This window comes from Zeus faber (assembly GCF_960531495.2).
Source record: "Zeus faber genome assembly, chromosome: 17".
Taxonomy (NCBI): Eukaryota; Metazoa; Chordata; class Actinopteri; order Zeiformes; family Zeidae; genus Zeus; species Zeus faber.
Genome location: NC_137204.1, coordinates 28794932 through 28807682, shown reverse-complemented (window position 1 = coordinate 28807682; position 12751 = coordinate 28794932). Strand labels below are relative to the sequence as shown.

Here is a 12751-nt window from a genome sequence, read left to right as displayed (position 1 = left end):
AAACGTCCGCATCTCTTCACGCTTTCATTTTTGAGACCTTTTTCCCCACAAAGTATCTAGAAGCTAGAAACCAGAATTGCACAGCGACTGGGTTCTGTTTTCTGTTCTTTGATGAAACTGCAACCAGAGGTGAGAAAACCAGCACCGTTCTGGCTCCGTTTTCTTTGTCTTGAGGAAAAGTGGACCTCAAAGACAAGCATAGGCCTACGAGGCGGAGGTCTCCTAAAAAAAGAAAAGGCCGTGTCGCTGGGCCGCACATCGGTGGAGGTGTGGCTGCGGCAGAGTTTCCGGTCCGTGGCTCCCTGTTGTGTTCCACATCTTGGAGCATTCATTTCTTCTCCTGTGGAAACGTCGCCCCCACCGTGGTGACATCGCTCCTCCCTGTTTCCCACCCACCCTGCCTCCGCCCGGCACGCTGTGGAGCGGAAGTCCACTCTCAGTTTGTGGCACCTACGGAGCAAGGCAACGCCTGCGGCCTGGTGTCGAAAGGTCCCCAAGGTAAGAACCCAGTTTGGCTTCTCTGGGAGGAGACCCAAAACACCCCGATACCTCAGATCTCCGTCGCCCGGAACAGGTTCCAAGGGAATCAGGGAGCTGAGGTTTGTCATAGTTCTACATCCTAGTTGACCACTTTCGAGGTGCACATCATGTCGTATCGCCTGCCATGTTGTTCACTGCCATCAGGTACAGTGTTGTGCTGCTTTCTTGGCTCTAGGCGTGGTGGATGTGGCCTGAACGTGTCCGTGTGTTATCGGGACGACATTTGGACATTTCAATTTCGCTTTCCACTGCAGAAAGTACGCCCCCAATGAAACCGAACTGCTGTCGTCATCTTCAAGGCCACACACACAGGCCCAAGGGATGGTTCTGATGGTTCTTGTTTCTCGACGGTGTGGCTGTTTGAGACGCACTTTGTTTTCGGAAGAGGCTGAAGGCCGCTGGACCAAAAGACCGCTGAAAAGGACAGGGGGGTTTGGGAAGCTTGGGTTGTTGCCAGATGTCCCATGTCGCGGGGTGACGATGCTCTCATCACCAGCCTCAGCTCGCTTGGAACCTCGACGGAGGCGACACCAAAGAAAAAAACAGGTACCAGGTGCTGTCCACAACTTTTGCCCGATGGAAAACCAAGAAAGGGGAGTGGAGTGGAGTCCGGTTGAGCCGGTTCCATGAGGTGGGAAAGGGTCATTCAAGGATAAACCGTTTGGCAACCAAAATGACTGATGATAAACGGACGTGGCTAAATTTTTTCAGTATTATAAATATTTAAGGAATAAAAAAAAAGGAAAAATTTTAGTCTGATTTCATACTTGACAATAAACAAAATTACCAGTGGCTTTACGTCTTTTACTTTGACATTTTTAAATTCATGAGCACATGAGACAGCCAGAAGTACATTTTTAATATTTGTATCTGAGAATAATTTAGAAAATAGTAGACATCTTTAAAATATAGAAAAAAATTGGAAAAAGGGAGCGTTATGGAACAAAAATAAGAATGTTGTGTAAAAAAAATGCACAATATTGTGATATTGTGTGAATTTCACCATGACCCTGAATTGGACTTAGAGGTTTTTCACTTAATATTTTGATGCAGATTTGATGTCCTCCTGCACAAATAGATTATTAATTACAAATGGAAAAAAAAAATTTTAAGAAAAAATAATATATATATCTACATATATATATACATACATATATACGGGGGAGCTACGTGGAAGATAAAAATAACTTTAGCTATTAAGTTGTAGTTATTCGTTATTACCTAAGTTAAAACTCTAGAACAAAGAACGACAGGAAGTTTAAATCGGTTAAATTGAACCTTTTTCACTGGACGACAAAATGGCTTTAACTGTAAAAGTGAAAACCTTGGAAGATGGAGACTGGAGCGGAGGGAGCCCAGCACATACTGTGCTGTGTCTGCAGGCGGCCACCAGGGGGCGGCGGTGCTCCACACCGGTGGACCGGCATCTCACTCAAATGATTATTAACGTTCATATTTTGCCTGAAAATGATATTTAAGATATGTTCAATATGGAATGTCGAATATGTCTCAATGGATCAGTCCAATGAATCAATTCACCAAATGAAATGATCCGTCCAACGCACGGGAAACTAATCTCTTTAAGGAAACCCCTCTCAATGGTTTTTCGATCTGATCTCTCCTCATCTCTATCGGCGGTGGGAGGCCGGCTGGGCCGTACCTTCGTCATATCCATATTTGTAATTACGGGGTTGGGGGTAGGTCTGACCCCCCCCTAATTGAGACTTGGACCGCCCCAAAAGAGGTAAAAACAACAGGCCCGGTGGTGGCGTGGAAACACTTGTACTTGCTTCTAACCTGTCATCCTGAATATCACAACACATTTCTCATATTCATGCCGGGAAGAATCTCCTCATACGATTTCAGACACCCCTAAAGTGGACCGTACCATCATGCCGAGCGCCGCAGAGGGGGGCGCGGCCCGGCAGCTCAGATCAGAGGCACGTTTTTGCCAAACGAAGCGAATAAAAACAGTGTGTTTTTATTGTAGACTGGTTCACTCTGTTTTCTGATTGAACCAAAGGAAAGTAAAACTAAGCCCTGTCTGTAACCGTGCGTGACGAGGACGCTTTCCCAGTCACTCCTCAGCCACTCAGCCATACGTTGAGAAAGTTGGTTGTCGCCGTGTGATCGTCCGTCTCCAGGAACGCCGTCTCCCCGCCGCTCTCGCGCGGCCTTCGCGCCCGGCGGCAGTTCTTTGCGCTCTTCGGGGAGCGGCGTCCGGAGCTGTCCCCGTTGACGTCAACGTCGGTTCCTTATTTATGACGTTGGCCTGAAATGAGGAGGAGCTCGGCGACGGTCGTCCCCCTCCTCCTCGCTCCGCTCCCAGGACCCCGTTCCGGCTCCGTGACCCTGGTTTTTGGGCTCGTCAGATGTGTCCGAAAGGGACATTTCACGGCAGCATTTACACCTTCGTCCTTCATGTTCTCTTTCTTTTCACCCCTCCCTCCCTCCCTCCCTCCCTCTCTCTCTCTCTCTTTCAGATTCTCTGTTCCGTCTCCCTCTCTTCTAATGGCAGATTGCCGATTTCCTTTTTTGATCACTTCCTCGCAGCCGGAACACTGAGTCAGCGCTTTGACTTCCGCTCCTGTCCTCCCTCGCTTTCTCTCTCTCTCTCTCTCTCCCTCTCTCTCCCTCTCGCTCTCCCTCTTTCTGTCGCTGCCTCCTTTTCTCCCCCTTCTCTCCCTCTCTCGTATCTGTCGCTCTGCTCCTCTTTCTGTTTCTGTCTCGCCGTCCCTCCCCCCGACGGACACCCCCCCTCCCTCTCTCTCTCCCTCTCTCTCTCTCTCTCTCTCTCTCTCTCTCTCCCTCTCTCTCTCCCTCCCTCTCTCTCTCCCTCTCTCCATCTCTTCATCACTCCATCTCTGTGTATGTATATCTTTGTCTCTCTATCGCTTGCCTTCTCCCTCTCCCTCGGTCTGCCTCTCTCCTTCTCTCTATCTGCCTCCATCTCTCTGTCCCGCTATATTCCTTCCTTCTTTCATTTATTTCTTTATTTGTTCCTCCCTTCATTCCTCCCTCTCTTTCTCTCTCTCTCTCTCTCTCTCTCTCACTCCTCACCCTCTCATAGTGCTGTATTAGGTAGTTTGGTTGTTCTGGACACATACAAAGTTTGTCGATTCCTCCCTCCCTCCCTCCTCCCTCCCTTCCTCCTCCCTCCCTCCTCCCTCCCTCCCTTCCTCCTCCCTCCCTCCCTCCTCCCCCCCTCCCTCCTCCCTCCCTCCCTCCTCCACCCCTCCTCCCTCTCGTAGTGCTGTGTCAGGCTTGTTCTTGACACAGTTCGCTGCTCGTGTCTCCACATGCGTCATGAAGCAGGTTAATAACGTCGTCCAATCAGCAGAGAGGAGTTGATTGATGTGGAATGTTCCACTTGGGCGTGGCGGGGGGGGCGGGCGGGGCTGCAGGGGTCAGATGTCAAATGTGATGACGAGGAGGAAGTGACATCATTCCAACGTCACCATGGATTGACTGACAGATGTAAAGGATTTGTTTTGTTGATATATTGACGATCACCTCCACTCTGCCTCCATCCACTCTACCTCCATCCACTCAACCTCCATCCACTCTACCTCCATCTACTCTACCTCCAAAAGTTCCATCACACGCGCGTTTTGGACTCTGCATGTTCCCTCTAAGAATGAGTCGTTCGTGGGTTGATGACCTGGATTTAATTGTTTGTTTTCATTTTACCATGAATTAGAAAAGGAACCGGGCGCCTCTGACTCATCCTGACCGACTGTTTAACCAGCTGGGCCGCTGGCTGTGGGTCAGGCGGTTGGAGTGACCCGTCGGACCCCCGAGCGCCACGCCCTCCCTCACACCTGGGTTTTGATTTTCCGTCTCTTCTCATGCACCACCCGCTACGACTCATCATTTACCCATGATGCATCTCTCTTCTTTAGTCGGTCATGGTGGCATTCGGAGTGAAGTGACCTTGGGGCGTCTGGACCTGGTCTTGTTGTTCATGCTCAACGTGATGAGGATCCCAAAACTCAGCTCATCGCCAGATAATGACCAGACCTTTACCAGATAATTACCAGACTCCTGAGAAACGTCAAATCAACTTCAAACGATGAAGGAGGAGAGAGAAAGAAGGAGCAGGAACATTCATCCTCAATCTGATGGAATACATTCTGGATTGTTATCCATTTTAATATCTACGTTTTTCATCACTTTTCACTCATCAACCTGGTGATCCTCTACTCTACTTCCAATTTACTTTACCTCTACTCTACTTTACCTCTAGAAGAAGAAAGAGTCTTTATTCGTCACGCAACACACCACACTACAACACATGCTTGCACACACACACACACACACACATGCTTTGATGGTGCCGGTGAAATGGATCCTCTGCATTTAACCATCCTGGCTTGTCCTTCCTCCGGGGCCACAGCCAGGAGCAGTGGGCAGCGTACGTGGACGCGCCCGGGGACCAGGTGATAAGTGTCCATCTCTGGTCAGACCATGATGGTGCATGTTTTTGGTGGGGGTCCTTACTGACGTGAGGTGGAGGAAACCCCATGTGAGCACGGGGAGAACATGCAAACTCCACACAGAAAGGCTCCTGTTTGGGAGATAACCCACCGGAGCACGGTGCCAACAGCGCCCCAGGCGGGAATCGAACCCAGGACCTTCTTGCTGTGAGGCAGCAGTGCAATGCACTGCGCCACCGCTACTCTACCTCTAACTGACTTTACCTCTAATTTGCTCTACCTCTACTCCACCTCTACTCTACCTCTACTCTTCCTCTACTCAACATCTACTCAACATCTACTACTCCCCCCCCCCCCCCCCTCTCTCTCTATTTAGTCCGTGTTGCTCTCTGAGTTTCACCGTTTCATGTTTCTGGGTCATTTTATATAAGTAGACGGAGGAGTCTCTTGTCTGTCAATGTAGTGATTCATGATGCGTTAAAAACACACACACACACACACACACACACACACACACACACACACACACACACACACACACACACACACACACACACACACACACACACACACACATACACACACACACACAAAAACACACACTTACACACACACACACACACACACACACATACACACACACACACAAAAACACACACTTACACACACACACACACACACACACACATACATACACACACACACACAAAAACACACACTTACACATACACACACACACACACAAACACACACACACACACACACACACACACACACACACACACACACACACACACACACACACACACACACACACACACACACACACACACACACACACACAAACACTCTCCCTGGACTCTTTTCTTCAAGGCCTTGAAGAGGTTGTGGTTGTGGCGGTGGAGGATGGAGGTTGTGGAGGAGGGAGGTCGTGGTGTTTTGCTCCACCTTCAGGTCCCTCAGTTTGTCAGTGAAACGTTCCTTCATCACATTGGTTCTTGTTCTTCTTGTCACATGTGGTCGTCTTGTGTGACTCAAAGCTGCTTTCTGATTGGTGGATGAGCGACAACTAGTGGTCACTTATTTCTGAATAATGACCACTGATGAGTTATGATGAGCGTTGCCACGGCAACCACTTCTCTGTTTTCACCTCCCTCATATGGCTGTGCTACATGCTAATGCTAACACTAGCTAGCGACGCTCCATAGAAACTACAATGGAAGAGATGAAAACATGAACTTGGAAATGTCCAGTTTCACATGAACAACAGGAAATAGTTCTGAGGATGAATAGATCACTATGTTGACGCTGTTTAGTTTGATTTCTTAAACTAGACATACTAGTTACTAAACTAGACATACTAGTTACTAAACTAGACATACTAGTTACTAAACTAGTCATACTAGTTACTAAACTAGACATACTAGTTACCAAACTAGTCATACTAGTTACTAAACTAGTCATACTAGTTACTAAACTAGACATACTAGTTACTAAACTAGACATACTAGTTACTAAACTAGTCATACTAGTTACTAAACTAGATATACTAGTTACTAAACTAGACATACTAGTTACTAAACTAGTCATACTAGTTACTAAACTAGACATACTAGTTACTAAACTAGACATACTAGTTACTAAACTAGTCATACTAGTTACTAAACTAGATATACTAGTTACTAAACTAGACATACTAGTTACTAAACTAGTCATAGTAGTTACTAAACTAGTCATACTAGTTACTAAACTAGACATACTACTCACTAAACTAGTCAAACTAGTTACTAAACTAGATATACTAGTTACTAAACTAGTCATACTAGTTACTAAACTAGTCATACTAGTTACTAAACTAGACATACTACTCACTAAACTAGTCATACTAGTTACTAAACGAGTCATACTAGTTACTTAACTAGACATACTAGTTATTAAACTAGTCATACTAGTTACTAAACTAGTCATACTAGTTACTAAACTAGACATACTACTCACTAAACTAGTCATTCTAGTTACTAAACTAGACACACTAGTTACTAAACTAGTCATACTAGTTACTAAACTAGATATACTAGTTACTAAACTAGACATACTAGTTACTAAACTAGTCATACTAGTTACTAAACTAGTCATACTAGTTACTAAACTAGACATACTAGTAACTAAATGAGTCATACTAGTTACTAAACGAGTCATACTAGTTACTTAACTAGACATACTAGTTACTAAACTAGTCATACTAGTTACTAAACTAGTCATACTACTCACTAAACTAGTCATACTAGTTTCTAAACGAGTCATACTAGTTACTTAACTAGACATACTAGTTATTAAACTAGTCATACTAGTTACTAAACTAGTCCTACTAGTTACTAAACTAGACATACTAGTTACTAAACTAGTCATACTAGTTACTTAACTAGACATACTAGTTATTAAACTAGTCATACTAGTTACTAAACTAGTCATACTAGTTACTAAACTAGACATACTACTCACTAAACTAGTCATTCTAGTTACTAAACTAGACACACTAGTTACTAAACTAGTCATACTAGTTACTAAACTAGATATACTAGTTACTAAACTAGTCATACTAGTTACTAAACTAGACATACTAGTTACTAAACTAGTCATACTAGTTACTAAACTAGATATACTAGTTACTAAACTAGCCATACTAGTTACTAAACTAGATATACTAGTTACTAAACTAGTCATACTAGTTACTAAACTAGTCATACTAGTTACTAAACTAGACATACTACTGACTAAAGTAGTCATACTAGTTACTAAACTAGATATAGTAGTTACTTAAGTAGACATACTAGTTATTAAACTAGTCATGCTAGTTACTAAACTAGACATACTACTCACTAAACTAGTCATTCTAGTTACTAAACTAGACACACTAGTTACTAAACTAGACATACTAGTTACTAAACCAGTCATACTAGTTACTAAACTAGACATACTAGTTACTAAACTAGACATACTAGTTACTAAACTAGTCATACTAGTTACTAAACTAGTCATACTAGTTACTAAACTAGACATACTACTCACTAAACTAGTCATACTAGTTACCAAACTAGACATACTACTCACTAAACTAGTCATTCTAGTTACTAAGCTAGACACACTAGTTACTAAACTAGACATACTAGTTACTAAACCAGTCATACTAGTTACTAAACTAGACATACTAGTTACTAAACTAGACATACTAGTTACTAAACTAGTCATACTACTCACTAAACTAGTCATACTAGTTACTAAACTAGACATACTACTCACTAAACTAGTCATACTAGTTACTAAACTAGACATACTAGTTACTAAACCAGTCATACTAGTTACTAAACTAGACATACTAGTTACTAAACTAGTCATACTAGTTACTAAACTAGTCATACTAGTTACTAAACTAGACATACTAGTTACTAAACTAGTCATACTAGTTACTAAACTAGTCATACTAGTTACTAAACTAGACATACTACTCACTAAACTAGTCATACTAGTTACTAAACGAGTCATACTAGTTACTTAACTAGACATACTAGTTACTAAACTAGTCGTACTAGTTACTACTCTGGCGAAAACGGAACTGCTGGTCTTCCCGGCCAAACAAGGTATTTATCACAACATTGATATTAAAATTGACTCTCTATCTCTTGTTCCTACCAAGGCTGCAAGGAATCTAGGTGTCATTATTGACGACCAACTGACATTCTCGGACCATGTTGCCGCCGTCTCCCGGTCCTGCCACTTCGCACTATTCAACATCCGAAAAGTCAGGTCGTACCTGAGCCAATATGTCACTCAACTGCTGCTGCAAACCTTGGTGATGTCCCGTCTCGACTACTGCAACGCTCTCTTAACAGGCTTGAGGCCTGTGCGGTGAAGCCACTGCAGATGATACAGAATGCAGCGGTGCGACTGGTGTTCAACCAGCCAAAGAGGGCACATGTCACTCCGCTGCTCATCCAGCTCCACTGGTTACCTGTAGCCGCTTGGTTACCTGTAACCGCTGGGTTACCTGTAGCCGCTGGGTTACCTGTAGCCGCTTGGTTACCTGTAACCGCTGGGTTACCTGTAGCCGCTTGGTTACCTGTAGCCGCTTGGTTACCTGTAGCCGCTTGGTAACATGTAGCCGCTGGCATCAAGTTCAAGTCTCTGATGCTGGCCTACAGAGTGATTGCTGGGAACGCTCCCATCTACTTAGATGCTCTTGTAAAAGCACATGTTGCCCCCCGGATGCTGCGCTCGTCAAATGAGCGTGGCCTGGCTCTGCCGGCCGTACAACCACGGCAATCCAGGCTATTCTCATTTGTAGTTCCACGTTGGTGGAACGAGCTGCCAAAAATGACCAGAGCGGGGACCTCCCTCTGTCTTTAAGAAGCACTTGAAGACCCAGCTCTTCAGTGAGTACCTCCTGTCCTAATCTACAATTACTTTGCACCACCTTGCAGTATTTATTGTTATACCAATGTTGTTATTACACTAATCTCTGTCGCAATGTAGCTGAATGTTATTCTCCCTTGTAAGTCGCTTTGGATAAAAGCGTCTGATAAATGACTAAATGTAAATGTAAATGTTACAAAACTAGTCATACTAGTTACTAAACTAGACATACTAGTTACTAAACGAGTCATACGAGTTAATTAACTAGACATACTAGTTATTAAACTAGTCATACTAGTTACTAAACTAGTCATACTAGTTACTAAACTAGATATACTAGTTACTAAACTAGTCATACTGGTTACTAAACTAGTCATACTAGTTACTAAACTAGACATACTACTCACTAAACTAGTCATACTAGTTACCAAACGAGTCATACTAGTTACTTAACTAGACATACTAGTTATTAAACTAGTCATACTAGTTACTAAAGTAGTCATACTAGTTACTAAACTAGATATACTAGTTACTAAACTAGTCATACTAGTTACTAAACTAGACAGAACTAGTTACTAAACGAGTCATACTAGTTACTTAACTAGACATACTAGTTATTAAACTAGTCATACTAGTTACTAGTTACTAAACTAGTCATACTAGTTACTAAACTAGTCATACTAGTTACTAAACTAGTCATACTAGTTACTAAACTAGACATACTAGTTACTAAACTAGACATACTACTCACTAAACTAGTCATACTAGTTACTAAACGAGTCATACTAGTTACTTAACTAGTCATACTAGTTACTAAACGAGTCATACTAGTTACTTAACTAGACATACTAGTTATTAAACTAGTCATACTAGTTACTAAACTAGTCATACTAGTTACTAAACGAGTCATACTACTCACTAAACTAGTCATACTAGTTACTAAACTTGACATACTAGTTATTAAACTAGTCATACTAGTTACTAAACTAGACATACTAGTTACTAAACGAGTCATACTACTCACTAAACTAGTCATACTAGTTACTAAACTTGACATACTAGTTATTAAACTAGTCATACTAGTTACTTAACTAGTCATGCTAGTTATTAAACTACTCATAATAATTATTAAACTTGACATACTAGTTACTAAACTAAACATACTAGTTATTAAACTAGACATACTAGTTATTAAACTAAACATACTAGTTATTAAACTAAACATACTAGTTATTAAACTAGACATACTAGTTATTAAACTAAACATACTAGTTATTAAACTACTCATAATAATTATTAAACTTGACATACTAGTTACTAAACTAAACATACTAGTTATTAAACTAGACATACTAGTTACTAAACTAAACATACTAGTTATTAAACTAGACATACTAGTTATTAAACTAAACATACTAGTTATTAAAGTAGACAATAGTTTCTAATCTAGAAATACTAGTGACTAAACTAGTCATACTTGTTATCAAACTAGATATACTAGTTATTTAACTAGTCATACTAGTTATTAAACCAGACATACTAGTTATTAAACTAGTCATACTAGTTATTAAGCCAGACATACTAGTTATTAAACAAGTCATACTAGTTATTAAACTAGTCACACTAGTTATACATCTAGACATACTAGTTATTAAACTAGACATAGTGGCTATGAAACTAGTGATACTAGTTATACATCTAGACATACTAGTTATTAAACTAGTCATACTAGTTATCCATCTAGACATACTAGTTATAAAACTAGACATAGTGGTTATGAAACTCATGATACTAGTAATAATACTAGACATACTAGTTTTACAACTACAGATACTAGTTTTTAAACTAGTCATAAAAGTAATTTAACTAGACATACTCGTTATTAAACTAGAACTACTACAGTGTATTATTGTCATCAGTATGTAGTGTGTACATGTGTATATATAATGTATATAGTAGTGTATACGTAGATGTATATGTTATATGTATATATAATGTATATAGTAGTGTATACTAAGATGTATATGTTATATGTATATATAATTTATATTGATTGTAGTGTGTATATGTAGAGTTATATATAATGTATATCGTAGTGTGTATATGATATATGTCTATATAATGTATATAGTAGTGTGTATATGTTATATGTTTATACAGTATAATGTATATAGTAGTGTGTATCTGTAGATGTATATATAATGTATATAGTAGTGTGTATATGTGATATGTATATACAGTATAATGTATATAGTAGTGTGTATATGTGATATGTATATACAGTATAATGTATATAGTAGTGTGTATATGTGATATGTATATACAGTATAATGTATATAGTAGTGTGTATATGATATATGTCTATATAATGTATATAGTAGTGTGTATATGTTATATGTAAAGATGTATAATAATATCCAGTGTATTGTTGAACTATTTACCTTGTCAGGCAGTCAGACCACAGCTCCATGTTTGTGTCCTGTTGCAGTTTCCATCAGAGCTGATGTAACATGAACAGTAACGGACCCGACACAAAAACACAAAAACACAAAACACGTGTGTGTGTTTTTCATTGAGGAGGCCTCCTCGTGTGCTCAGTACAACATGTACTTTTACTACAAGCGCTGGACAAGGTTGTATGGAATCTGTTTGAATTGTATGAGAAGAAGAAAAGTCAAAACTGATGATGACGATGAAAAGAAACGATGATGTCACAACATGTGACACAACCAAACCACTTTTAACATGAGTCACAATGTGAACAAGCTTCCCACTGACTGAATGACTGACTGAATGACTGACTGAATGACTGACTAAATGAGTGACTGAATGACTGACTGAATGACTGAATGACTGAATGACTAAATGACTGAATGACTAAATGACTGAATGACTGAATGACTGAATAACTGAATGACTGACTGAATGACTGACTGAATGACTGACTGAATGACTGATGTACTGACTGAATGACTGATGTACTGACTGAATGACTGACTAAGTTACTGACTAATTGACTGACTGAATGACTAAATGACTGTATGACTGAATGACTGAATAACTGAATGACTGACTGAATGACTGACTGAATGATTGATGTACTGACTGAATGACTGACTGAATGACTGATGTACTGACTGAATGACTGAATGACTGACTGAATGATTGATGTACTGACTGAATGACTGACTGAATGACTGACTGAATGACTGACTAAATGAGTGACTGAATGACTGAATGACTAAATGACTAAATGACTGAATGACTGAATGACTGACTGAATGAATGACTGACTGAATGACTGACTGAATGACTGATGTACTGACTGAATGACTGACTAAATTACTGACTGAATGACTGACTGA

General features: G+C 40.7%; 1 protein-coding gene across 1 annotated transcript in view; it reads left to right on the top strand.

Moving 5' to 3' along the window:
- The window catches only part of plppr1 (phospholipid phosphatase related 1), a gene marked incomplete at its 3' end in the record, with an annotated part of 62599 nt that overhangs the window by 33022 nt on the left and 16826 nt on the right, over window positions 1-12751 (top strand). The window lies entirely within an intron of this gene.